The 27,168-nt window shown below is 45.5% G+C and overlaps 1 long non-coding RNA gene across 1 annotated transcript in view; it reads right to left on the minus strand.

Annotated features, from left to right (window-relative positions):
- LOC144580273 (uncharacterized) overlaps positions 1 to 27,168 on the minus strand; it is a 137,709-nt gene that overhangs the window by 69,044 nt on the left and 41,497 nt on the right. The gene's annotated exons all lie outside the window — the stretch shown is intronic.

The raw sequence follows: 27,168 nt of genomic DNA on the forward strand, positions 1-27,168 counted from the left end.
GGAAAGAAAGGGATCCTTACCCTTCTCCCTAATGACACGCTTTGGTCTGAGTCTTTTGGGGCTGCTATAACCAAATATTGTAAGTTGGGTGGATTATAAACACCAGAAATGTATTTCTTACTGTTCCAGAAGCTGGGAAGTCCAAGATCAAGGCTTTGGCAGACTCGACGACTGGTGAGGCCCTGCTTTCTGGTTCCTACTTGGCACCTTCTAGCTGTGCCCTCACATGGCGCAAAAGACAAATGAGCCTCCTTGGGCCTCTTTTACAAAAGCTCTGTTCTCCAGACCTCATCACCTCCCAAAGGCCCCGCCCCCTAATACCATCACCATGGGGGTTAGGATTTCAACATTTGAATTTGTGAGGGATGCAAATATTGGAACATAGCACTCTCCTCATCTATGATTTGGTGCTGTGAAATTGGGAGAAAGAGGACATTCTAGAATCGGAAAATAAAGCTTGCCTTTCCATCTCTTTCCTACTACTACTCCTGGAACACCCTTGAGCAGAATCTGCTTTGCTTTTGCTAAATGGTTTCCTTTAGCTTAATGTTTGCAACCTAGGATCTGACCAAAACAGTTCATCTTGAAGTCTGAGTTCCTCAAGGCAATTAGGTCTCTGGAATGTTGCCTTCTCTCCCTGAGTGTTGGTATCTGTAAATATACCAACCCCTCTCCCCTACCCTGCAGTTCCCACTCTTGTGGGGATGAGAGTGGGAACTGCAGGGTTGGGAGAGAGGTCTTGAAGTGTACTTGGATTCTGAAAACTATGGAGGTTAGCAGGACTGAAGACCATAGCTCTGTCAGCCCCAGCCTATCAGAGCCCTCCTCCTACCCGTCCCCACCACTTGCACTCTGACCTTTCCACAAGATATGTGACCCTTCTGTGGGGTTGGCAGTTTTAAGAGGGCTGAGAGTCACTAACTCACATTTATTCATTCATTCTCTCTCTCTCTCTCTCTCACACACACACACACACACACACACACACCAGTCAAAAGAGGGAGAGCAAGGAGATCCAGATACTGAAATAAAGAGTGGTAAATAGTGGTTATCACTCCTGGAAAAAAAGATTTAAGAAAAGAATCTGTAATGCATGTCGGGGTGAGGGAGTATTTTTAAATATACATATGTCTAACCTCAGACACCCCTCTACCCTCACCAGGGCACTGGGCAGCACATGCTCAGGTCTGGAGCAAGCAGCTTGTGGACAGATTTTAGAAAAGGGATTCCTGCACCTTCTCTATCAGAATGCACGATCTCTGGGAAGAACAAGTGGCACTTTTTTCTTAGTTCATTCATTTCAAGAAATAAATAAGGAACTGGCAATTGCTAAACACACTGCAGTATGTATGTGTGTATATATACAGCTCAAACATATGAGTGAGGGTTGGTAGAATATAGTGACAGTTGAGGCACACTGAAAATATAAGTGGTATTTCTTTCTCACTTAAAAAAACTAAGTTCCATGTTAACTTGGAAAAGAGAAGAAAGATGTGTTTGATTTTCTTTAAACCAAATTGTCATATATTTAAAGAAGTCACTTGGGGGAGCAAAGACAATATTCAAACAAAACTATGTATTTATTGTTACCTACATGAAGAAATGGTATAGCCTGCCATGTTACATATATGGTCACATTTCTTTTACTTTTTCAGAATTACTTGAACCATCATATATTTTGTTAGCAGAGAGCACAGTAATCCCTTTTTAAGGTTTTCCCAGCCCATCTACTCCCAATTTCTCAAAAACCCTGGGTCCTGAACTCAGTCCCAAGAGATTCAAAACCCCAAGCAGAAAACAGGGGCTTATGAACCTATTCCTGCCTTCCCTGCCCGCTGCCTAAAGTTCCTTGCAGCCAGGAAGCCCAGGACACAAGTTGTCACTTTGGTACAGCTTCTGGCATACCAAGTCGTTATTCTCAAAGCAGAATGATGCAGGGGGGCCAGTACTGGAGGCCTGTCCAGAATCATTGCTAAGTTGTGCGGAAATAGACTCCCTCACAAATCTCTAGGTTTGTTCATTACACCCAAGCCAACAACCTAAACTACTGTCCTCCCCAAGCCGGTGACCTGCCAATTTTCCCGGGCTCCCAGCTCAGGTGTGGGACCCCTCAGAGTTCCCATGGGAATCCCTGTTTCAAACCTTGATGAAGAGGAGCTGAGCTGTCAGTTCCTTGCCTTGCAGAAAGTTCCAGCTTCCCTTTACAAATTAATGAATTGTTCCATGTCCTCTATGCCCTTCTTCTCCCTGAAACCCTACATTTTCATAACTAAAGGAGATCACTGGAGTGATCTGCAGAGCAAAAGGATACACTATTTCAGCAAGCACTTATTATGTGACTGCTACGTGCCAGTCTTGGATGCAAGGAACTCCTCAGCAAACCAAACAGACAAAAATCCATCCCTTCTGGAATTTCCATTCTAGTGGGAGGAAAGATAGATGGTAGACATAAGAAAGAAAGAATTGTATATATTAGGCAGTGAGAAGTACTATGGGAGAAAAAAAAAAAAACAGATGAGGGGAACCAAGAGGATAGAGTTGTTTACTGTATGCCTGGGCTATACCAAGAAGCAGCTGTCAATTACTGCATTTAATAAAGATAATATTTTTGGCCTTTCCAGCACCTCCTTTAGTCTATGCATTAATAGGCATTCTATTCCATTAAAGCCTTCAGATCTACACTTCATACATTTCAGAGCAGAATTAGGTTTACTGTTTACTATTTTTACCACGATCCATGGAGATTCCATTTACTGCAGCCTTGAAAAATAAAATGACTTCCTCAAGTTCATACAGCTGCTAAGTATTGAAATGAGGATCCCCATATGACTCTTTTGACTTCATCATATGATTTTTCTCAATGCACTTGTAAAAAGCACAAAACAGGAAGCACAAAGATCTAAAACAGAGACCAAGCATTGCTTCTTACTAGGCATACAAAACCTTGAAACGTTCTTTGCAAACATAAGACTGGATGTGACCAGGCACAGTCGCTCACGCCTATAATCCCAACACTTTGGGAGGCCAAGGTAGGCAGATCACTTGGGGTCAGGAGTTTGAGACCAGCCTGGCCAATATGGTGAAACCCTGTCTCTACTAAAAATACAAAAAGTTATCTGGGCATGGTGGCGCATGCCTGTAATCACAGCTACTCAGAAGGCTGAGGCAGGAGAATCTTTTGAACCCAGGAGGTAGAGGCTGCAGTGAGCCAAGACAGCACCACTACACTCCAGCCTGGGTGACAGAGTGAGACTCCATCTCAAAAAAAAAAAGATTGGATGTGAAATTACACTATAAATCATAAGGTACAGTACAAATGTGAAGTTTTGGGGCAATTCTGCAGGCTATCTCAAAACCCCACTCACCTATCATCTGTGTGATTCATTAAGTAAATAAATATAATTAAAAGGAGTTATTTTTATAACACACTGCACACAACTCCCAAAGCAATCCTTACTCAAGTTGGAAAACTTAAAACAGTATATATTTTCTGTCTATAAACGAATTATCTGATTCAAGTCAAAGCAAACCCACTTTTAAGGTGTTCTCTAAAAGCATGTGCATAATTATAAGGAGGATATTGAAGAAGCGCCAACACGTGGCCTTTGTGACCAGCCTCTGAGCACTCAGTGTGCGCAGTGCAAGTGCAGAGAAATGGCCATGCATGGGACAGCTCCCAGGGGTGTGGGGGTGGCTGTGAACAACCAGTTAGATTTATTCCTATTCCAGGCCTCTCCCTCTCTGTTATCCCAGTCATTGGAGAATGCCACCAGGGAACAGTAAGAAGTGTCACATTAGCCTGCAGGGCAGCTGGTACTGAGTCTATCAGTCTAAGCCAGTAAACAAAACTGAACTCTGCTTAGCAGATCTTAGAAGGGAGATCCTAGAAGGTACGAACTAAAAGAGAAGAGGCATACTCTACTTTCTGAAAAGATTCTGAATCTTAGAGGAATATTCCTGCCCTCAAAAAAAAGAAAAAGAAAAAAAACCTACAAAAATAAAAGTGTACCTTCAGAGAGCTGCCAAACGTCACCTTCTCTCTTCTCCCCATAGTCAGAGTGGGAGACTTGAGAAAAAGGAAGGACAGGTAGCTCCCCAGCCACCTGCACAGCCTGGGGATGTGCAAAACTGTCCTTTCTCTGCCTCTGAGGCTCCTCACCAAGATTCCAAGGGAAATTGGATTAAACCTCCCCCAAAAAAAGGTATCTTGATGAGCCTAGGTTCAAAATGAAGGGAGCGGGGAAGTATCACTTTCAGGAGGAAAGCTAGAGAATGAACCACGATACAAATGAAATAACTTCAGTAGTAAATAAAAAGAATATGAGTGTCACACGTGGTGGCTCACACCCGTAATCTCAACACTGTAGGTGACTGAGGTGGGAGGATAACCTGAGCCCAGGGATTTGAGGCCAGCCTGGTGACCTACGGAAATCTCTACAAAAACAAAAATAAAAATTAACCAGGTGTGGTAACACATGCTTGTCGTCCTAGCTACTTGGGAGGCTGAAATGGGGGAATTGTTCAAGCCAGGAGTTTAAGGCTGCAGTGACCTCTGATCTTGCCACTGCACTCCAGCCAAGACCCCATCTCTGAAGAAAAAAACAACAAGACATGAGGATGCTAAAATCATGATGATCATAGTTTCCAAACCAAAAATTTCTGTCCCTAGCCTGATCAAAACATAAAATAGTATAAATCAAATCTATCCCTCAAAGTCGAGAACGTGTCTTCGTTTCAGCTCAACAGCTAGTCTGTGGCAATTCTTCACCCTTATAAGACTATGTACATTGAAGATGAGGGGAACCAGTTATTTACCATCACTGGGAAGAGAGAGAAATTGGCACCAACTGAAGCCTTAGGGATCCTTTGTTAAGATTCTGAGAGGGTGAAAAAAATGATACCTGAAGGAAATTTCTGAGTTTTTTCTGTTCCCAATATCCCTTTCCCACTCGGAACAGAGGAATCCATATGTTAGTGGTAAACACAGCAGGCTGAAGAGTTTATCCCTGGGCAATTCTGAGCTGACTCTGGCTCTTCTGAATCCCAAGGCATTAAAGTGACAGCAGAAATGATTCCCCAAATCATACTTCTTCCGGAAAGCCCAACCCTTAGAGGAGCAGTGCCCTTAGTGGGAAGTAGAACTTGACCAGGCTACGTTTCAAGGTTATCAAGAGGTGGCCTGCAGTCTGATTCTCCTGCGTGTTTAAAGATACACAAATGTCTCCTCAATGTCAAATAAACAGCAGCAGGAAGCTGTCATCCACTTGTAGAGCTAAACGATTTCGTTTAAAAGAAAAGTGAATAGGCGTAGCTCCCCAAGAGTTGAAGTCCAATACGTCCCGGCTTCCGTGCAGCTCTTTCTCAGATTCAGAGATTCCTGAGCCCTCTCAACTGTATAAAGCCTCATGGCTTACCAAGCTTTGACAAATATAATGGTACTTCACTTCATCCTATCAACAACCCTGTGGGGTGTTGCTAGTCCTGATGCACATACGAAGACAACATCCCATAGATGCTCAAGCTGGGGCTTGAATTGAAGTTTCCCAGTCTTGTCTATCTAGTAGGCTTTGCACAGCTCTGGTTTCGAAGTTTAAAGCTGGGAAAGAAGCCTACATGTTATGCAGCCGAGCCATTTTTCAGAGAACATTGAGGTCCAACAAATAAGTCCTTTAGCTTAGCCACACAGCTTGTCCTGAGCTCAGCAAAGAGAGATATCCTCCGACCCTGCACCTAGGTAGATGGGGTCTTGCAGACTCAGGGATGGAGAGGCTGCCACCCCAAGGAAAGGCCCTTGAGAGAGGACTGAGGATGGGGTCAGTTTCAGCCCAAGCTTCTCCCTCCCGTCAGGTGGGAGAGAGGCAGGGAATGTTCCAACTTACTCCACTGGGTTTTGTGCCTCCATCTGTTCTGCTTCCAGCAGAGATAGGCCCTCCAGGTAGTGTGAGCCTTCAACACCAGAACCTGCCACAGAGCTACAATCCTAGCTCTAAACCCTTTCCAGGGGCATGGAAGGGTTGAGGGGCTCCTGGGGAGTAACCGTAAGTCACGTATTTTATGTGTAGCTTCAATTCCATGCCAAAAGCTACCACAGAAATGGAAGTGCCCCGGAAAACTTCCTTTTAGGATGTGAGACCCCTATGTGTACCCCTTTCCAAATACCACTGAAGCCCCAGGGAATATCAGTCGTAGTCCTCTGATTCACCATTCATCCATATACCAGCTCAGTCAAAGACTGGGCCCCTCACCACATGCCTCTCTAGCTGAAGCCTCCTACTGCCTTGGGAAATAGGTGCTGAGGTAGCTGTGTTGGGAATCCTTCAGAGTGCCCAGAAGCCCTGCTAAGGTCTGGAAAAGGCTGAAGGGCAACTTCCATCCCCAGCCCTGAGGAAATCCCCCTCATCTGGGTTAATTCTAGGCAGGTTGATTTCAAGAGAATTCTAGGCTGACTCATGTACTCTAAGAAACATTTTGGAAAAGGGGTTCAATCCGAGACCTAGTCCCAGCTGGCCCTGTGTTATTTTCCTTCCCTGGCTTCCCCCGACAGTTTGCTACTTACTGTTATTCTCCTATCACACAGCTTCCATCTGCCCTAACGATGGAAAAGACACCAGGAGGTTTCAGGGTGGATGAGCTGAAACTCATTCCAAAGTGATTACGTGTGAATGCACGGTGAGTTCGGGTGCTGAGTTACTCAGTGACCACTCATCCTGGGATCTTAGAGGCAGGGAGGCTCCTGCAAAAGTCACATGAAAAATTCACCAAAGCCGACAGAGCACCCCAGCTCAGTATTGCCTTCTTCCCTCCTGAATGAAAGCTCTTCCTGCTGATGAGCCCACTTAGGCAGAAGCCGGATGCTATGAACAGGGAAATTCCTGTATCTCTGTTTAGCTCCTTTGTTACCAAGGAACTTGGAAAGGAAGGCAGTCCCTCAGAGATTCAGGATAACAAACATCTACTGTGTTAGGCCGTTCTTACATTGCTATAAAGAGATCCCTGAGACGAGGTAATTTATAAAGAAAAGAGATTTAATTGGCTCATAGTTTTGCAGACTGTACAGGAAGCATGGTACTGGCATCTGCTCGGCTTCTGGGGAGGCCACAAGGAGCTTTTACTCATGACAGAAAGTGAAGCGGGAGCAGGCATCTCACATGGCAGAGCGGGAGCAACAGGCGGGGATATGCCACTCTTTACTACAACCAGATCTCGTGAGAACTCAGTCACTGTGGTGAGGACAGCGCCAGGGCATGAGAGATCCTCCCCCAGGATCCAAACACCTCCCACCAGGCCCCACCTCCAACAATGGAGATTACATTTCAATATGAGATTAGATGGGGACACATTCAAACTCCATCGCCTACTATACAGGCGATTCAAAGAAGAACACAGCACAGCCTTCCCAGCCCCAAGGCTTCCGAATGGCTCTGTGAAGATGCCTGTGACCTAGGTCTGGTAGAGGGACATGAGGCCTCTACAAAGAGGAGAGTGGGTCTGAGAGTCAATGGAGCAGGGGCTTGAAAACCAAGCTGAGGACTTTCCCAGTAACTGTTCTTGCGGTCCACCACCAAGTAGATGTGAAGAGTGGGCCCAATTACCTCTTCATGTCCATTATTCAGCCCTCAGAACTATTCATTTCTTATTTATTCAACAGATATGTAGGGCACACCTACATATACACATACACCTATGCAGGGCACACCTATGTAACGCTTATGTGACAGGCATTGTTCTAGGTGCAGAGGCCACGGGAGTGAACAAAGCGAACAAAACCCTCTGCCTTCAGGAACTGGCGTTTAGTTGAGAGTTGGGGAGAGATAAATACGATTCGTACATAAACCACAAGCCACGTTAGTGTTAAGTGCTGTGAAGGAAAATAAGGAAGGAAATAAAAATGTAGCTTGACGAGGGGCTTAAACTAGGGTGGTAAAAGAAGGTGGCAGATGGAACATAGGCTTAGATGAAGAGTCACGCAGATACCTAGAGGAGGAGCTTACCAGGAAGAAGGAATGAGTCCTGCCAAGGACCTGAGGCTGGACCGAGCCTGATCTCATCGAGAGCTATAGAGGCTCAGCGTGGCTAGAGTGGAACAGGCCTTATCCTTAAGCCTCAGCTCGCCAGGGGCTCGTTTGAGTGCCCTTCTGAGTTTGAATTGACACATCCCACAGGTTTTCAGCCAATTTCCCTATGAAAATACTTCAAACTAGTAGTTCCTAGGTCTTCAATGGAGGTAATGAGTTCAGAACCCTTATTCAAGAAAGAAATGAAGGGGAAAAATGACAAATTATAGGACACTCAGAATAGTCGGATGACTGTGGATGTGTAGACAGAACTAAGTTCTGTGCACATGCTGTTTTCTTCTTGCCTCTGCACAAGCTGTGCCCTCTGTAGATGCACTTTCCTCCCCTTACCCCAACTCATGCTGCAGAGTTCGGCCATTCCATCTACTCACACATACCTCTGCACTCACATAACTATTCTGCAGTTTGCTTATTGTGAGTTCCTGAGGTCGGGAGCAATACTCTATCCCCTGGACCTCAGAAGAGATGTTCCTTGAGCAAAAGGAAACGAGATTCTAGGATCACCAAGCCTGGAACCTGTGCTGTCAGGGCACCTGCTGCAGCTGCGTGGAGGAAGCATCTGCACGAGGCGGAACAGTTCCTTCGTAGAGTCACTTTTCTTCCTCATTGGCTCTGTGAGCTGACAGACAAGCCTGGCATAGGACCCCTGAAACAGTCAGTCAGTCCCGTTCCCATAGGCTGGGACTTGAAATGTTTGCAGTGGAGGAGCACCTTCCTGGAGCTGGAACCAACTGGACACAGCCCAGCTCCTTATTTTCATGAGGACCTTGCAGGAGTCATATTGCCTTGTCCTAGCCTGGGGAAGGAGGCAAGGGTCCCATCACTGTTACTAAGTGCCCGTAGGATGAACCCAAGCAGGAATCTACATCAATGGCATTTTTAGGGACCCAGAGGAAATGTTCCTTGGCTTTGGCTGCTTATCTTTTTCCAGAGATTTCAGCTGTGGCATTTGCTACCCCAAGGGTCCAGAGGTTTGCTCTCAAATGCCCCATCACTAAATGCTGTTTTGCAGGAGCCAATTACCAAGATAAGTCATACTTGAATGAGAGAAGGCAGCAGGGCAGGTGCAGTGACAGCCTCCTCAAATGCCCACGGAAGCCCACCTCAACATGGCACCTTTCACACCTCGTAACTCACCGCTCTGGCTTCTGCCTCTCAGTATCACACAGAACCACACCAGCAGCCACTAGAGGTGCCAGCAAGGCGGAGGTATTTGTCTGGGGCACCAGGGTGTGAGAAAACAAATCCTTTGTAGAACAAATGTGGGAAATGCTTATTTATTTTTTTCAAATCATATTTTCTGAAAAAACTGGCTCTCAGGCAAGAGAAGCAGCCTAAATAATTTTGGAGGTTGAGATTATTATAGCACAAAAATGAAATAAAGGAGATTCTGCAACACAGCTCTTCAAACATGAGAGAATCAACCGTATCATCTTTTGAGAGAGGGGGCTTAGAAAGGATGGGTAAGAAGGAGACCCATTTTTTATAGATACCTTTTTCCCATATTTGAATTTTTTCTGTGTGTGATAACTTTTCAAAAAGTTTTAACTTATCTTGTGACTATATGCAGCCTTTCCCATGTTTGATGTTGGTATTTATACTTCTCTTGTGTATTTCCCCTTCAAGAAACAGAGAACACTACACTTACGGAGCTTACTAAGTGCCAACTGCTTCAACCTTCCTCAGTTCGTCTTCATGACAACCCTGCAAGGGAATGGAATGACCATGGGTTTTACAGGTGGAGAAACAGAGGCTCACTGACATTAACTCACTCCAGTGCACACAGTGGGTAAGTGGAACCGAAAATTCAGGCTATCTGACTACAAAGCCCATATCAGACCTCGTTCTTAACTTCTGTTTAAATCCTTAACAAATGAGATCTGAATTAAAGCAGGGAGAAGTTTCAAGAGAAAGGATGCTCTGTTTATACTGACTGAGAGGCATGAAGATGAAACTGAACCCTCTTCTCCCTTCTCTGGCTGGAAATAACTTTTTCCTTTTCCCCATCTGCCACTTACCCTCCAGTGTTTGCTTCCTCCTGAGTCTCAGTAATTCCTAATGCTGCATTGTCTCCCACACTCTGGGCAAGATGGAAATGAGCTCCTCTCGCCTGTGAGTGTTAACTGTCTCATAATTCAAGCCTACATCCATGATCCTCCCCCCCCCCAACACACACACACACACGTTCTGCATCGACTTTCAAATCTGTCAGACCAACACTCTCACACCAGAACATTGGCCCTGCACTAAGGTCTAGAGACTGGAATGAACCATTTGCCCAAGTATTGGTAGGAGCAGAATAAATGAGTTGGATTCAGCTGGATTCATAGTGAAGCCCTGCATACTCATGGTCATATTCCTGTGTCCATGGACTTATGACACACTCGTGGTCTCATCTTAGGAGCCCCAGAAAATGCCACTTCTAGCACTTCTACGCCCCGCTCCCGCCCCCCCGCCAAGAAAACTACCTGCAGTGGGTAATGTCAGGATTTCATTTTGCTTGAGGTTTTGATCTAGAATGCTAGAATGCACTTCTCCCTGGAAGGGCAGCCTGATGCCATGGCAAGAGAGCCCCTTTCCCACCTCCACTGAGGCTGCTGTACCTGCTTCTGCAGTCTACAGACTCTTAGTGCCACACAACTCTAAGGGTCCCATTTACATCGTAATCATTATTGATGTGTATATTTTGTGACACTTTTCTGGCAGGTAGTAGTCAAAGGTCTAGCACTGGTGTTGCCCACCTCCAACAGGACAGAACCCACTTTATCCTGGCCCTTTGCTGCCTTTACTTCTACAGGGAATGCAGGAATCAAGAACCTCATCTGCCCCATTCTCTTCCTTCCTCAGGGGTTTCTGAAGAAAATGGGGCAGACAAGGTTCATAGAGCCTGCATTCCCTCTATAAGTCGTGGGGCTCCTAAGATGAGACATGAGTGTGTCATTAAGTCCACAAGCTTATGATGGCTTCTTTCTGCATTGTGACTGGAGCCAGTGTTGAACTCTCTCTAGGAGGCCCCACCTGGGGACTCTAGCCCAGGACTTCTCAATCAGAGTGAGCAGGGATTGGAGAGGGACATGGGAATGTATTAGAATCATGGAAGGGGAGGAGGAGGAAGAAGAGTATCTCAAAATACTCAAAGCTTGGACCCCTCACTTAAATTTCCTACTGACCCTTAAGAGGAGAGGAACTGGACCCATGCATTTAGAAAAGTTCCCCCTACTCCTCAACCCCACTTCTTTTGAAAAGCATGTCTCTGGCCTGTGTGGAGGCAGAGTAGACACAGGACTGAAAAGATTCAAGGCACCAAAGCACCACACACCTGCCTCACCACCAATCAGGCCCAGAATTAAGGCATCAATCCTAAATACTATGTTGGAAACAAGAACACTAATGTTAACTGGCTTTTAATCTAATTGTTGTCAACATTCACCCAGCTCTGAGCAGAAGGTTTTGATAGGTGACCTCATTCAGTCTTTGTGGCACATGCTATCTTTACCCCCTCCTACAGAAAGAAGGACATAGCAATCATATCTCCCATTGCCCCTACTGCTCCTTCTAATTAGCCCCAAATCCCAGCATGGCTTACTTCCTTCCAAGTCTTCAGTCAAATGTTACCTTCTCAAAGGGACTGGCCCTGACCAGTCTCACCAAAAGTATAATCTCCACTCTTCATCCTCAGCACGCTGCTCCACTTTCCCCTGTGGCCCCCCATCACCTCTAACTTACAATTTGTTTATTGTTATTGTCCTGTATCTCCATCTCCATCCCCATTCTAGTAGCAGGGGAGTTCTGTAAGAAAGTCTTTGTCTATTTTATTCACTCAGTATTCCAAGCACCTAGAACAGTGCCTGAGGGTGGGTACTCAAAAATGATACTGAATGAATGAGAAAGAGGGTAAGCATTTCCTCAGGGTGATCCAGCTGTGAGCAGAGGACAAAGGACAGACCTGAGCTCCTATCCACATCGTGCCACTATTTTGTTGAGACCTTTTTCCCCTCAGTGACAGCAGAGATTTGCTCAAGTAGCCTCAAATAAGGAAGAGTTTACAATAAGGAGCCATGTGAATGAGAACCAAAATCAGAACTAGAAACATTTCAGGGATCAAGTTAGCCATGGGAGCTGCTTTTATATTTCTTAAATTGTTTTATAGATTTAGGGGGCACAAGTGCAGTTTTGTTACATGGGTATATTATAGAGTGGTTATGTGTGGGCTTTTAGTGTAGCAATTACCCAAATATTATACATCATACTCATTAGGTAATTTCTCATCCCTCACCCCACTCCCACCCACCTACCTTTCTGAGTCTTTGATATCTATTTTTCTACATTCTATGTCTATGTGTCTGCATTATTTAGCTTCCACTTATAAGTGGAACATGTGGTATTTGACTTTCTGAGTTATTTCAATTAAGATAATAGCCTCCAAGTCGCGCACGGTAGCTCACGCCTGTAATCCCAGCACTTTGGGACGCCGAGGCGGGCAGATCACGTGGTCAGGAGTTCAAGACCAGCCTGACCAACATGGTGAAACCTTGTCTTTATTAAAATTACAGAAATTAGCCTGGTGTGGTGATGGGCACCTGTAATCCCAGCTACTCAGGAGGCTGAGGCAGGAGAATCGCTTGAACCCAGGAGGCAGAGGTTGCAGTGAGCCAAGATTGCACCACTGCACTCCAGCCTGGACAACAGAGCGTGACTCCATCTCAAAAAAAAAAAAAAAAGGTAATAGCCTCCAGTTCTATCTGTGTTGCTGCAAAAGACACGATTTCATTCTTTTTTGCGGTCAAGTAGTATTCCGTGGCAGATATAATCACACTTTCCTTATTCAGTTATCCATTGACAGACAGAGAGGTAGGTTCCATGCCTTTGGTATTGTCAACGGTGCTGCAATAAATATATGAGCGCAGGCATCTTTTTGATATAATGAGTTATTTTCCTTCGGATACTTCATAGCAGAATTGCTAGATCAAATGGTAATTCTATTTTTAGTTCTTTGAGAAATCTCCATACTGTTTTCCCTAGAGATTGTATTAGTTTACATTCCCACCAATAGCGTATGAGTTTCTCTTTTTCCACCTTTGCCATTATCTGTTATTTAACTTTTTCATAGTGGCCATTCTGACCGGTATGAGATGATAACATTATGCTTTTCATTTGCATTTCTCTGATGATCAGTGATAGTGAGCATTTTTTATTACGCTTACTAGTCATTTGTATGTTTTCATTTGAAAAATGACTGATCATGTTCTTTGCCCACTTTTTGGTGGGATTATTTGCTTTTTCTTATTGGGTTGTTTGAATTCCTTGTAGATTCTGGATATTAGTCCCATGTCAAATACATCATTTGCAAATATTTACTCCCGTTCTGTAGGTTGTCTGTTCACCCTGTTATTTCTTTTGCTGTGCAGAAGCTCTGAGAACTGCCTACTTTACCTCTTTCATGGGCCACTTAATATTTCCCTTTCATAGACTCTCTCTTTCCTTCAAGCGTGTACTCTGTTCTCTCTCCTGATGAGTGCACCTGCTCCGTTAGTTTCAATCTGCCCATTGACTACATCGTCTCTCTGGTCCCTCTCCTTTGATCCTCTCATAACATTTCTGCATCAGCTCTACTTCCGATTGCCACCTGCTCTCTGTATTTCCCTTTTGATGTGCTGGGAGAAGCCTCTCTGATTGGCTGATGCATGTCAATGGTGGTAGGCTAGCCAATAGTGGCTGCCCTTCGGTCAGATAAACCCCCTCACTGCCAGAGAAGTCCGGGAACCGGTGTCACAGAGCATGAAGCACAGCAACAAGCAGGGGCTGTAGGTGACTCAATCAATCGATTCCTTAATGGGTGTCAGTTCAAGGTAAGGAGAGAGGCTCTTAGCACCAGAGGGCACTGAATAGCAGTTGGGTTGCTCCATAGTTTGATCCAGGGTCTTTCAAAGGTCCCTGGAAGAAAAGAGGGATTCTGGAGAGGAGACTGGGGGACCAAAAGATGAGAACTGTTTTATGCCTGTTTCTCACTTCGGCATCTGAATTCTGTCAACACACCTGGAATCTTTGCTCCTTCTAGGATTCTTTAAAAGTCATCACTAGATGACTGTTTAGTGAACTAAATAGTTCACTAGAACTATTTTCTGGATTCGCTCTAACAGAGATGAAGGTTGGGAGGCAAAGGGACAGATGAGTTTTAATGGTGAAGGAGGGTTGATGAGAGGTCTGGGCTCTGCATATGAGGTTTGCAGGCTTGTGGGCAGCTTGGGGAACTGGGGTACCCAGAAGCTCTGACGGCCAGGAAAATGGAAAAGCAAGTTCTAAAGAAGGATGGAGCGGGCCAGGCACCGTGGCTTAAGCCTATAATCCTAGCACTTCGGGAAGCCAAGGTGGGTGGATCACTTAAGCTCAGGAACTTGAGGCAAGGCTGGGCTACATGGCAGAACACCATCTCTACAAAAAATAACAATAAATAAAATTAACCAGGCATGGTGGTGCACATCTGTAGTCCCAGCTACCTGGGGGGCTGACATGGGAGGATGGCTTGAGCCCAGGAGATCAAGGCTGCCATGAGACAAGATCACACCACTGTACGCCAGCCTGGGTGACAAAGTGAGACCCTGTCTCAAAAAAAAGAATAGAGTAAAAAAAATCTTTGACACCTTTACAATCTTACCTTAAGCTAGGCTTGTTCTAACACTTACCCCTTTGTCTTTCTTTGACCACCTAGATTCTAATAATTTCTTTTTTCCAGCCTAAAATACCAGGTATTCCCAGGTGGCCCCCTATCTGTGTACTAACTACACATGACTGCTTAGCTTCTGAGATCAGAAGCATTCAGGGAGGTATGGCTGTACACTGAGGGCCCTGATGACTTTGAAAGAATCCTAGAAGGAGCCAAGATTCCAGGTGTGTTGACAGAATTCAGACTCTGAAGCGAGAAACAGGTATAAAACAGTTCTCATCTCTTGGTCCCCCAATCTCCAGGGACCTTTGAAAGACCCTGGATCAAACTGTGGAGTAAACTGACTGCTATTCAGTGCCCTCTGGTGCAAAAAGCCTCTTCTCCTTACCTTGAACACTCATTAAGGAAGCCTGGCCCAGGAACAATGCCTACAAACTGGCAGGTAACAGGGACATTTGACTTGATGGTGGCCCCAGGGCACTGGGATTAAGGTGTTAAATGGAGAGTGCCCCCTGCTTATCTCTGAATGCCTGAATGGGCAAAGAGCTTAACCTGAGGGAGTGAAGATGCCTGTGTGTCCAGGGATATTGCACACCCTCCATGACCCTCAATTCACCAGGCTAGACAAGCCTTCTCAAACAACTGAGGGCTGTGGCTAACCCTCCCCCTGCCACATAAATGGTAGCAGAAAAAGAACTGGCTCTAGGTCTCACCAGGTGAATCCCAGTGATGCAAGACCTCCAAACCTTCTCCCTTCCCAGCAGGCCCAAGGGAGCTTTTGACCACCACAGTCCTCTGGAGGTCCAGGTGATCTCACGCCCCAGCCTGACTGCCCTCAGTGGCTTCTGCCATGCACCTGGGGTCTTCTCATCACCACTAGATTTGAACCACCATGATGACCAGGGTTATCAACACTGACATAGGCCAAGGTTCTGAAGGGCTGTCTCCACCTATTAAAACTCCCATTATAGGGTTCCCAGAATGCTGGCTTTTTGTGCGCACGCACGCTCTCTCTCTCTCTCTCTCTCTCTCTCTCTCTCTCCTCCCTCCCCACCCCCCACTTTCTTGATTCTCAAGACAGGACCCAAGACCCTAAGTCATAGGCATTTGTAAGGGTCCCTACTCCAAAACTATGCAACCCTTCAATAATCACTCTGTCCCAGGACAGACCCAAGGCACCTCAGCTCCCCGTTGCTTTGGGTGAATTCCCAGCGCATCAAGGTCACCTTCCGGGAAAATAGGGTCACTTCTCAGTCAAGACATCTATATCCAGTGCCTTTGAATCTTTCATTCATTCTCACTGTCCTTTTTTTAATCCATGGAACTTTTTATAAGGTTTATTTTTTATGTATTTTTAATAAAGAAAGGCATGAGGTTGTCCTCTCTTCCTCCCCTACACTCTCCTACACCTGTGCAGACTACACTGACTCCAGACAGCCTTTGGACTTTGCCTGTAAACCGGCTCTGGCAGCAGCCTGGGCCAACAGACTCCCTAGGTAGATACAGAGCCACCCCTCCCTCTACACCCTCATTCATTTGGTACTCTCTTTAATAGCTCTTTCTTGGGGTTTCTGCCTTTGTTTCACACAAAAGCCTCTCAGGGCAGGCAGAAGCCTCTGTTTAGACGGGGCCTGTGCCTCTGGGGCATTGCTCTGCCAAAGGGCTATAGGCAATTATTATTATTTACAGCTTTTTAGTATCTGCTTTCCAGTCCTAGCCTCTCAAGAAGTAATAAAATGGGAGATACACTTGCAGCTGCTCTAAAAAACTCACCTGGCTTTAAACAAAGGCTTCTGATGACTTGGCTCCCACCTCCTGGGTGGGCCCGGGTTGGGAGTTCCCACATCCCTGAAATTATGCTTTCTGTTCCAAAGGGATCTGAGGCCACTCCTTTGAATTGCCTGAAACAGGTGGTGTATTTATGTGTGAGCAAGAGAGTAAGCCAGCAAGGGCAAGCCCAGGGACCTTCCAGGTGGGAGGGCCCCAGTGCCTTGAATAAATCCAGGAGTCTGCTAGCACTCAGGGCAAGGAATCCATCAATAAAACATCAAAGGCCGGTACCATTAGAGGAGGCAAAGTGGGATATTTTATTCATGACTGTATTTTGAAGGGGCTTACTCATGACTCACAAATTATTCATGAGCTTCTTCTATTTTTAAATGTAAATTACAAGGGTGTTCAAAAGGGTGGAAGTCCTACACCCTCCCTTTGGTACCACTCTGCTATTTTTGGGAAAGACCGCCTCATTTCAGGTAGTCCTGTCCCATGGTACACAGTCCCCATTGTTTTGACCCAGGGCCTCTCCCAAGCAATTGAAGGCAGGTTGAGCATCTGCTCCCAGCCCCACCTCTCTGCTGCTCATTGTACTCACAGCTCTGGGCCAATTAGTACCAGAGACCATCATGTGACAGGCTTCATAGTGACTCCTGCAGCACTGATGAAAAAGACCATCTGTAGACCTGCTTCTGAATCTCCCAGGGTGAATCTGTTCAAGTTGCAGATTCCTGGGCTCCATCTGACTTTCCAAACTAGAATATCTGGGGTGGGATCCAAGGATCTTCCTTATAAATACGTTCCCTGAATAATGATTATACACAGTGCAGTTTCAGGAGCACTGAGCTAGTCCCACGGTTTTCAGACTATAATGTGTTTCTGTTTCAGCATCACCTAGACAATTTGTTGAAACACAGATTGCTGGGCCCCACCTGTAGAGTTTCTGATCCAGAAGGCCTAGGGTGGGGTCTGAGAATTTGCATTTCCAGCAAGTTCCCAGTCAGTACTGACGGCTGCTGGTCTGGAGACCACACTTTGAGAATAATCACTGAGTCCCAGTTTATCACCCTCCTGAAGACTCTAAAGACCCAGGTCTGACGAAGGACACACATCTGGGTAAGGGATGAGTTTGATGAGAGTGCAGGTCTCCCAGCCCCCAGGCCAATAGGCCTCTGTTCACCGCTGCCTCCCATCATATCCAGGAAGCCTTTCTCACTTTGGAGCTTGCTCCCAGGGCCCTCTGGCCTGCCAGAATATGGCCGTTGCAGTGACATCCATTGAATATCATCAAAACTTGAAGAAAAATTTGCAAAGTCCTCTTCAATCCCTCATCCCAGAATCTTGTGCATATATTACAAGGCACCTGCTTTAGAGGGTCCTGCCTGCATTTCTTCATTCAACATACATCGGTTAAGCACTGTGTATCGACCAGGAATGCAAACATACAGAGTTTCCGCCCTCAAAGACCTGACGGTGTAGGGGGACAAGCACAGCAGATCATCTGAACATGTTGCAGCTCTGGGCAATGATGGTGTCTATGGGAACCCTAGGAGGGCCCCATAAACCAGCCTGGGTTGGGGGCAAAGGATCCCTGAGCTGAGTGTTGAAGGATATAAGGAGTCAGCTGTTGAAAGGAATGAGGGGCTAAGCAAGGGAACAAAGTTGAGAAGTAGCACTAGTGGGGGCCAGGGCCAGGAGCAGGGGTGGGGCATGGGGGGTGTGCTGAAGGCCCTCAGTCTGTGGTGGCAGCGTTGCTGAAATGTCAGAGCAACCCATCCAGTCCCTGTGGAGGGCATGGTGGGAAGTAAGCAGGTGGGATTTGGAAACGAGGTACTTCCTCAGTTTTTGTGAGCTGGGCTAGAAAGGAGAAGAATGTGGAACCCCAAGTCTATGACATGCCATGACCTTGACCTTGAGCATCAGCTTTTGGAAGAGCATTGCTTTCGTAGGAAGGGAGTGAGGATTTAGGTAGGTTTTCTAGAGAGACCCTGTAGCTGGCCTTGAAGCCAGATCCACTGATCGGCCTTCGGAAGAGTCCTCAGACTCGTGTGTGCACAGGGCTTCTTCTGCCCCTGCCTCCCTGTGTCTAGATTAAACCCATTCTTCAGGCCCAGCTTAAACATGTCCTATTGCAAGAAGATTGTCCTGCTCCCCTATTTAGAAGTAAATTTTCCCTCCTATCTATGAACTCCTATACCATTTTATCTGTGCCTCCCTTATATTATATATAATTTTCTTATGTGCTTGTCATTTCCTCAACCAGACCAAGGTTCCTAAGGGCAGAGGCTGCATATCACTCATTTTAATATCAGGCACATAGCATCTGGCATAATGCCTTGCACATAGTAGGGGGTCAAAAGATGTTGAATAGATGAAGGAATGAATTGAGTAAGTAATTGAATTAAATTATTTCCTATCATGGCCTCATTCCCAAGAAGCAGACTAACCACCATGTGGTAGGAATGAATATCCAAGAAGAGCTTACCCTTGATCATTGGGTGTTACTCATAGACAACCAGTCTTAGGAAGTGCTGGGGCCCTTCCCAAACTTCCCACAGGCCAAAACCCTGAATGAGTGATGCAAAGCTGTTCAGCCAGAGCCGCTAATGCCTAACCAACAGACAAGGGCCTGCAGAGTTCCAGATCCATCAGCAGCTGACAGATCACTCCATACATGCTCTGCAGATAATTAGCTTGTGTGCACTGGGGACTGCAGGCATTTTGGGAAAATAATTACAACAGGTTAAAAGCCCCATCAAAGCAAAATCAAAATGAAATCATATGGACTGCTGAGGTCAGGCAAGGGATGCTCGGGTCTTTGAAATCCCATAAAAGTAATTAGAAAAAGGAAGGTTGGGGTGAGAAGGGGAAAGGACAAGAGAAGAGGAACAAAAATCAAATTTCTGCCCTTATTAGATTGTGGAATTCTGGGCAGGTGCAGAACCAGCCTGCCAGATAGCCCATTTCTGTCTCTTCCCACAGTCAGGAGCAGCGGGTGTACAGGCGTCACTCCTGCACATGACCCCTCTTCCTTCACTACACACACACACACACACACACACACACACGCACACACACGCGCGCACACACACACACACGCACACGCACACACTCCAATCCCTCATCTCCTCAAAGCTGATCTGGAGGGATTATTTCAAGGGAAAAGCACTGCTGTAGAATTGCTGGGAAGGGAGGACCACTCTAAATATTAACCCACGAAATCAAGCAATTCTGTTACACATCGATGGTGAGCCCAGGATTGGGCAGGGCTCAGAAGGAGTGGCTAAAAATTCTAAGACTCATCGCAGCCATCAGTGACTTATCCCTCGCTTGGGGAAGAAAACTAAGGCACATGAAACAGGTGCAGAAACCACATGGCAAGCTGTGAGTCACTGTTAAGCCATGGCGTGCCAAGCAGGTGGGTGCACTGGAACACCCATCCCTCCCAGTGCACACAATAAGGGGGTGCAGTGTGCACTGAGGATTTAGAAAAAACAGAATGACTCAAGGGAGGTCTGCTTTTTCTAATCACTAGTTTACAACTCTTAACATCTGTGATAAAATATTCCTCCTCACAGGAACAGAGGCCCTGAGGCACCCTCTCCTCATATACCTCTGCTGTTAAGATTAAGATTCCCCCAAAAAAGGGGAAGTTAGCACAGATTAGAGTAGTTGGGAAGGCTTCTCAGATGAGGAGGACCAGAGGTTAAGCCTTGACATATGGGAAGGATTTGACTTGCGAGGGGTGAGTGTAAGGATTCCAGTCAAGATTGCACTTCTGTGCCTGCTGCGTTGAGAGGATTTCCCAAGCCAAGGACTCCTGATTGTCACGAGTCAGGGGAGGAGGAGCCTCCTGACTGGCACTCTGTTGCTCCTTGAGGGGCTCTAACATAGAAGGAAGAAATCTGTCTCTTCTAAGCAGGCCCTGGGGTGTGCCTGAGGCACACCAGGGAAAACAGGCAAGATACTTGGAAGAGAAGCAGGATGTAGTAGGGACCTTTGATTGAGTCCCAAGGCACTGAAATGAAATGAGAAAGCACTTTTAAGAAATAGAAAATGGAACAGACAGCAGAGTATTTCTTGGAATCCACAGAGCAAGTGGCAAAACTGAGAAGCCTCTGTCTTGGGGACAGTCTCTCCAGGCTCAGAAGCTGTGTCACTTCTCAGCAGGAGGACCTGAGAGGCAGCTTCGAGTCACTGGAGGGCTGTCAGGAGGAAAAGAAATGAGTCTCGCTGTGAAGCTTCAGAGGCAGGATTAGGCTCTGTGGGTAGAATTTATAGGGAAGCAGATTTCAATACATTAGCCTGATGCTTTTTGCCATTAGAGATGTCCCACAGTAGGGTACACCATTTGAGAGGTGGTGAGTGCCCAGGCACTTGGCATACTCCAGCAGCAGCTGGACAAGACTAATTGGAAGACTGGAGTGTGTGATCGGCAAATGTTGTAAGGAACATTCTGGCAAGGAGCGTGGGTCTCAGGAGTCACCTGCTAATGCATAATGCTAGTAATAGCTATTCATTTGGAGGAGGGTGTTGCATGACTCAGTCTCCAGGCTTAGCCTTCCCTTTTGCGTACAGAGTTTTGGGGGTCCTGAGATTTTTTATTTTCCTTTACAGAGGATTAAAGGATACTATAGAGGACATTCTAGCAGCAAGCATGGATCTCAGGAGATTTCTCTTTAAGTCTGAAATTCTGTAATTCCCAGCCCCAAGCTTGACAAAGCTCTTGCATTTATGCTACTCAGTGTCTAGACTCACCCAAACCAATCCTGGAATATAAATGACAATCTTCAGGGACATATCCTCTCCATTGGCCCACCATAGCCTAGCCACCCATCACTGGAGGAAGGCCAGAGAACCATGTGCTTTCCTATTTATTAATAGTCAAGGTGGATAACCTGAAGTCAGGAGTTCAAGACCAGCCTGGCCAATATGGTGAAACACCATCTCTACTAAAAATACAAAAATTGGCCAGTAATCCCAGCTACTTAGGAGGCTGAGGCAGGAGAATCACTTGAATCCGGGAGGCGGAGGTTGCAGTGAGCCAAGATGGAGCCATTGCACTTCAGCCTGGGTAAGAGAGTGAGACTTTGGGTAACAGAGTGAGACTTCGTCTCAAAAACAACAACAACAAAAACAACAACAAAAACAGGGTTAGTAAAAAGAATGCAGCCGTGGAACTCAGGTTCTGCTCTTCAGTCTGTCATTCACCAGCTCTGGAACCATGGACAGATCCCTTCTCTGGCCCTTGCTTGCTTTATTTATCAAAAAAAGATGGTTCTGAGTAGTCCTCACACTCTTGTCAGGTCAAATTAATTCTCTTATTCTCATGCTACTTTATTGAGAAAAATAAAAGCCATCAGATAAGAATTGCCTCACCTTCCCACCTGCCTGCCTCTAAAGCTGCATACCCTGCGTTTGCCTTTGTTTAGTTGGAAAAGTACCTCCACTCCTCTCTAACGTCAGCTTCTCCACTTGTGCTGTGGACCCTGCATACGCGAGTACTTTAATCCTGAAATTATCCTCTCACCTTCCTCCCTACCAGGTCATTCCATCAATACACACACATGCCAAAATAGCCACAAGATACATTGTGTGGACCTTACTGATGTTCTGGTTTTTTAAAATATACCTCATAAAACCATTTATAAGACAATCAGGGAAAAGTAAACTCTGACTAAATATTTGATAGTATAAAGAATTGTTTTAAAGTTTAAGTGCCGTAACACTCTTATGTAATTGTCTTTTTGAAAGTGCTTTCTTTTAAAATAATCCAAAGTACAGGAGAAGTAGTAGGGTTATGGATGAAATAATTTTTTATATTGGTAATTGTTGGCATTACGGGATGGGTACACAGGAGTTCATTACACTATTTTCTGTACTTCTGTATATGTTTGAAATTTTCCAGAATAAAAGTCACAAATAATAAACAAATAAGGGACCAGATTCTCAGCAGATTTTACACCACATCTTGGTAGGACCCTCCCAGGGTTCCAGATATTTAATATGAAGAAGAATTAGGTTGGCTCTATAGATTGGAGGTCCTATCTCCCCAAAAGGCTGTCCAGCGGGCAGAGAAATGGGTGGTGTGCCCCAGGCTCCCGCCTTGCAGTCGAGAGATTTCAGGATCCTCAGATCCCAGCAGAGGAAGCAGTCAAGTCTTACAAAGAGAGATGCCCAAGCTAAGAGGCCTCCATCAGCCTGTCCAGCTCTCAACCCACCAGAGGGCCAGGATAACTCCTGTTTATCCAACGCTTTACCGCTTTCTTACAAAACCTCATACATGCAGAATCTCATTTCATCCTCACCATCGCTTTGGGGTTTTTCTCATGCTCCTCCATTTTGTTAATGAGGAAATGGAAGCTGAGAATAAAAAAGTGACTTGCCCAAGGTTATTCAGCTGCTAAAAGGCATAGCTTGGTCTTGAACCCAGGTCTTTCTCTATGAAAGTTGTATTCTTTCCTTGTCTCCATACTAACTATAAACTCTTTGAGGGTAAAGACTACATTTTGTTTTCATCTTTAAATCGCAAATGCAATAATCATGCTGGGAATGTAATAAGAGCTCAGTAAAAGTCTGCTGGATGAATGGATGGGTGTGAGATGTGCCCCAGTGCTCAGTGTAGATACTCCTTCTCTTAAGCAAGTGTTTATCACATTCTGTGTTGCAGGCATAATGTGCCTAGCTGCTGGCTCCCCTAGTGGATGGCAAACTCCCCAGTGGCCAGGAGGGCCTTCCATGCCTCTGTGGCCTCCAGCAGACCTGGGTAAAATGGTTGGGAAAGAGGGACAGAGTCCTTGTGTATGGCAGTGGTATGAGTCTCCATAAGAAGACACTTAGCACGCTTGTTATTTTTTCTCTCAATGAAATATTTTTGTTTTACTGTTACAGAATAAAATAGAACCAAAATCTTTCATTCACATGCTGATTTCTTAAGCTGTTGGGATAGACTACACATCACTTCTCTGACTTCTATTAATTATTCCCTCCCTGTCATTGAAAAGGGGTCTGTTGGGGGGTAGGGGGCTAGGGGAGCAATAGCAGGGGATGGGGAGGTTGGGGAGGGATAACATTAGGAGAAATACCTAATATAGATGAAGGGGGGATGGAGGCAGCAAACCACCATGGCATATGTATATCTTTGTAACAATCCTGCAAGATCTGCACATGTACCCCAGAACAGGGAGGGAGGGAGGGAGGAAGGAAGGAAGGAGAAAGAAAAAATAAATAAGAAGTCCAATTGGGATGTTGGTGACCACATCCCTTCTGCATCTCTCCATAGGCCCCATTCCCTTCAGGGTCCAACACTGGGCAGGCTAGGATCCTTCTCCACGGGATAATGTTAGACTTCTTCAGGCCCATCAGTGAGTTGACAGAGGCTCAATGGGCATCTGAATTCACAGAGGACTCTAAGTGGTCCTGGCAAGTGGCAAGACTTAGCACTCTCAGGCGCACACTGAACAGAATCGATTGGTTAACGGGAGGTGGGAAAGGCTGGGGAAGTGCAGTTTAATTTCCTTCTCTGGCGCCCTGACAGCTGGATATGACAGCAGCTGCTAAAATATTTCAAACAGTCAGTTTCATGCAACGCTTGTAGTGTAAAAGCTGGGTTTTTGTCAAACCCTGGGAAGCTAAAATGGTGAACTGTGAAAGCCTAGGGCTGGCAGAGTCCGGGTGGGCATGTTCACAGGCCTTGACCCTGGCAGCTCCAGCTGGTAGCGGCTCTTTGCCAGCCCTGGCCTGAGGTCCTCCCACCTGGAGTGAGGTGTCAGAGTGTCTGCCAGGAACAGCATGTCACTGAAGCTACCATGCATTTTGAGTCCGGCCGGAAAATTCCTAGGGATTTCAGGGCTGAGACACAAATCGGGCCCAGAGCAATCAGAGTTTTTAATAAACAGTGACATGCTTCTGTGCCTCTGACCCATTCCTGGCACATCTACAGTATCTGTCCGGGATGAAGGGTGGGGCAGCTAGGGTTTGGTTGATTAAGAAAGGCAATGACCATATAGGGTGGGCTGACATGTAACCACGTCATTCTACGACAGTCCTCCCCCACCAAAGAACTGGAGGAAATGCCTACAAGGTCTCTTAACAGCACTGAGGAAAGAACCTATGGTAAGATGGAGTCAGAGCCAGTGGAGAATCCCTCAAATTAACTTCTAGCTCAGCCCCTTGAGGAAACCGTACCAGGTTCCTGCAGAGAGGAGGGCTGTGATTAAAAGTGACGCAAATGGAGATTTCCAGCTCTGGAGGCAATGAGCCTACATTTTCCTGGGGAGAGGGTTCGGTGCTTTCAGCAGATCCTCCAAAGGGAGTGTGTTCTGTAAAAGACTAAGAATCACTGACCTTCAGGCAGAAACTGGTTGGTTTACAAATAGGCCCAATGATCTGGCAGGCCTGCCCAGATACAGATTGATGCTGCTGACCTGAGGTATGAAGATAAACAAATTAGGAGTTCCCAGACTTTCACTGCCTTTGTGATTCATCAGAACTACTAAGCCTCATCTCCCAAGAAGCTTCCAGGGTATTTTTTCCTCAGCCTGTTTATTACAAAGACTGGTGACTTCACATTTGCATTGCAAATAGCTCTTCTGTGTTGACATTTCATTTGATCTTGAAGGACCCATAATATTTTTCCGGTTTGGGCGGGGTTAATGGCTCGCATCCAGAAACCAGTAGATACTCATGTACTCAAAATATAACAGATGCTCAATAACTATAATTTGAATGAATAAAGGAATGAATGAATTTGAATATAGGTTTCCAACTGCACAATAGCAACACACATTCAGTTGTCTTTAAACAATTATAATGTTAAAATGCTTTGCTTTTCTAAGATTAACTACTTTTATTCATCATTTATTCATTTATCCATTCATTCAACAAATGTTTGCTCAATACCTCATTTAATTCTTGACTGAAAACTGCATGACAAGAGGAAGCCTGGGACTATGTCGTATTCAACTTTACATTTTCAATATCTCCTGGTACATATGAAATGCTCAAAGAATATTTGTTGGGTGACAAGAGGAATTCTGGATGTCTTTTTTTTTTTTTCAGGAAATTGTCAAACACACTCAAGCTAAGAATTTGATTTACGTCCTCACATTTGAAAGAAGAGTAAAATATTAACAAAGAGGCAGCCTTGGTAGCCCTCTGGATATTCACAGCATATAGACTTGAAAAGTTGTCGTAACTCATTCATGTATTAATTCAACACAGGTTTGTTAAGCACCAGTCACTACATAGCCACAGAGGACATAGAGGTGAGCCTGATCTGTGGATGACCAAGTCATTTCAGCAAAGCTTTATTGATTGAGGGAGAAGATGAGTGGAGAATAAACAGCAAGACTGAGAGAGAAGGTAAGTGGAGATTAGTCAGCAAGACTGAAGGAGTAGTTGAGGAGACAATAAACAGCAAGATTGAGGGAGGAGGTCAGGAGAGGATAACAAGCAAGACTGTGGGAGGAGATGAGGAATGACAACCAGCAAGACAGAGAGGAGGTGAGGAAAGAATAACCAGCAAGACTGAAGGAGGAGTTGAGGAGAGAATAACCAGCAAGACTAAGGGAGGAGGTCAGGAGCGGATAAGAAGACTGAGGGAGGAGGCAAGGATAGGATAACCAGCAAGACTAAAGGAGAAGGTAGGGAAAGAATAACCAACAAGACTGAAGGAGGAGGTGAGCACAGAACAACCAGCAAGACTGAAGGAAGATGTAAGGAAAGAATCACCAGCAAGACTGAAGGAAGGTGTAAGGAAAGAATCACCAGCAAGACTGAGAGAGGAGCTGAGAAAAGAATAACCAGCAAGACTGAAGGAGGAGGTGAGAGGAGCCTGGCCAAGTCCAGCAGATCTGAACCCGTTTCCCAAAAGGTGATGTTTAACTGAGATTAAAGGATGAAAAGGAATGACAGCCAGGCAAAGGACACAGGGTCAGAGGTGTCACAAGGTATATCCAAGGAAAACCCAAGATCAGACCTAAGAAATCCTCAATCCATAGCCATTCAGACAACTGAGAAACCTAGGAGTCAAAATCAACCAAGGCGGCCCAGGAGTAGTGTGAAAGAAGAGATAAACATCTTTATCTGATTCACCCCGAACTGCTTCTCCCTTTCTTTCTCAAGAATAAGATCTATAATGAATGCTGAGAAGGGGCTTAACAGGGGGAATTTTCCTTTGAAGAGGCAAGAGCCAGTGTGAGACCTGAAGGTAAGAGCCAGCATTCTCTATCAGAGGAAATGAAAGAAGGTCAGTAAAAGGAAAGGGTGTGAGGCTGGAGAGGAAGTAGGGTCAAAGCCTGCAGAGCCCTTTGGGCCATGTAAGAAATTTGTTCAAAATCTAAGAACACGAGGATGTGGGAGCTGAGCAGGGACATAACGTCCCCCATGTCTGTACTTTTAAACTATCTCTCTGGCTGCAGAGATTCTCAAGAAGCAATTGTACATCTGAGCAATGATAGTGCCCCAGGCTCAGGATGGCAAATATAAGGAAGTGGGTGAATTTGAGAAATATTTCAGAGATAAAATCCAAAGAGCCTAATGATTCATAAAGCATTTTTTGAGTTCCTGCTATATGCCAAGCATCTTCCTTTTTTAATTCTCCTAACCATTTTCTTAGATTATTTCTATTATTATCTCCATTTTCAAAAAAGAAGA

The sequence above is a fragment of the Callithrix jacchus genome, chromosome 18, assembly GCF_049354715.1.
Source record: "Callithrix jacchus isolate 240 chromosome 18, calJac240_pri, whole genome shotgun sequence".
NCBI classification, from domain to species: domain Eukaryota; kingdom Metazoa; phylum Chordata; class Mammalia; order Primates; family Cebidae; genus Callithrix; species Callithrix jacchus.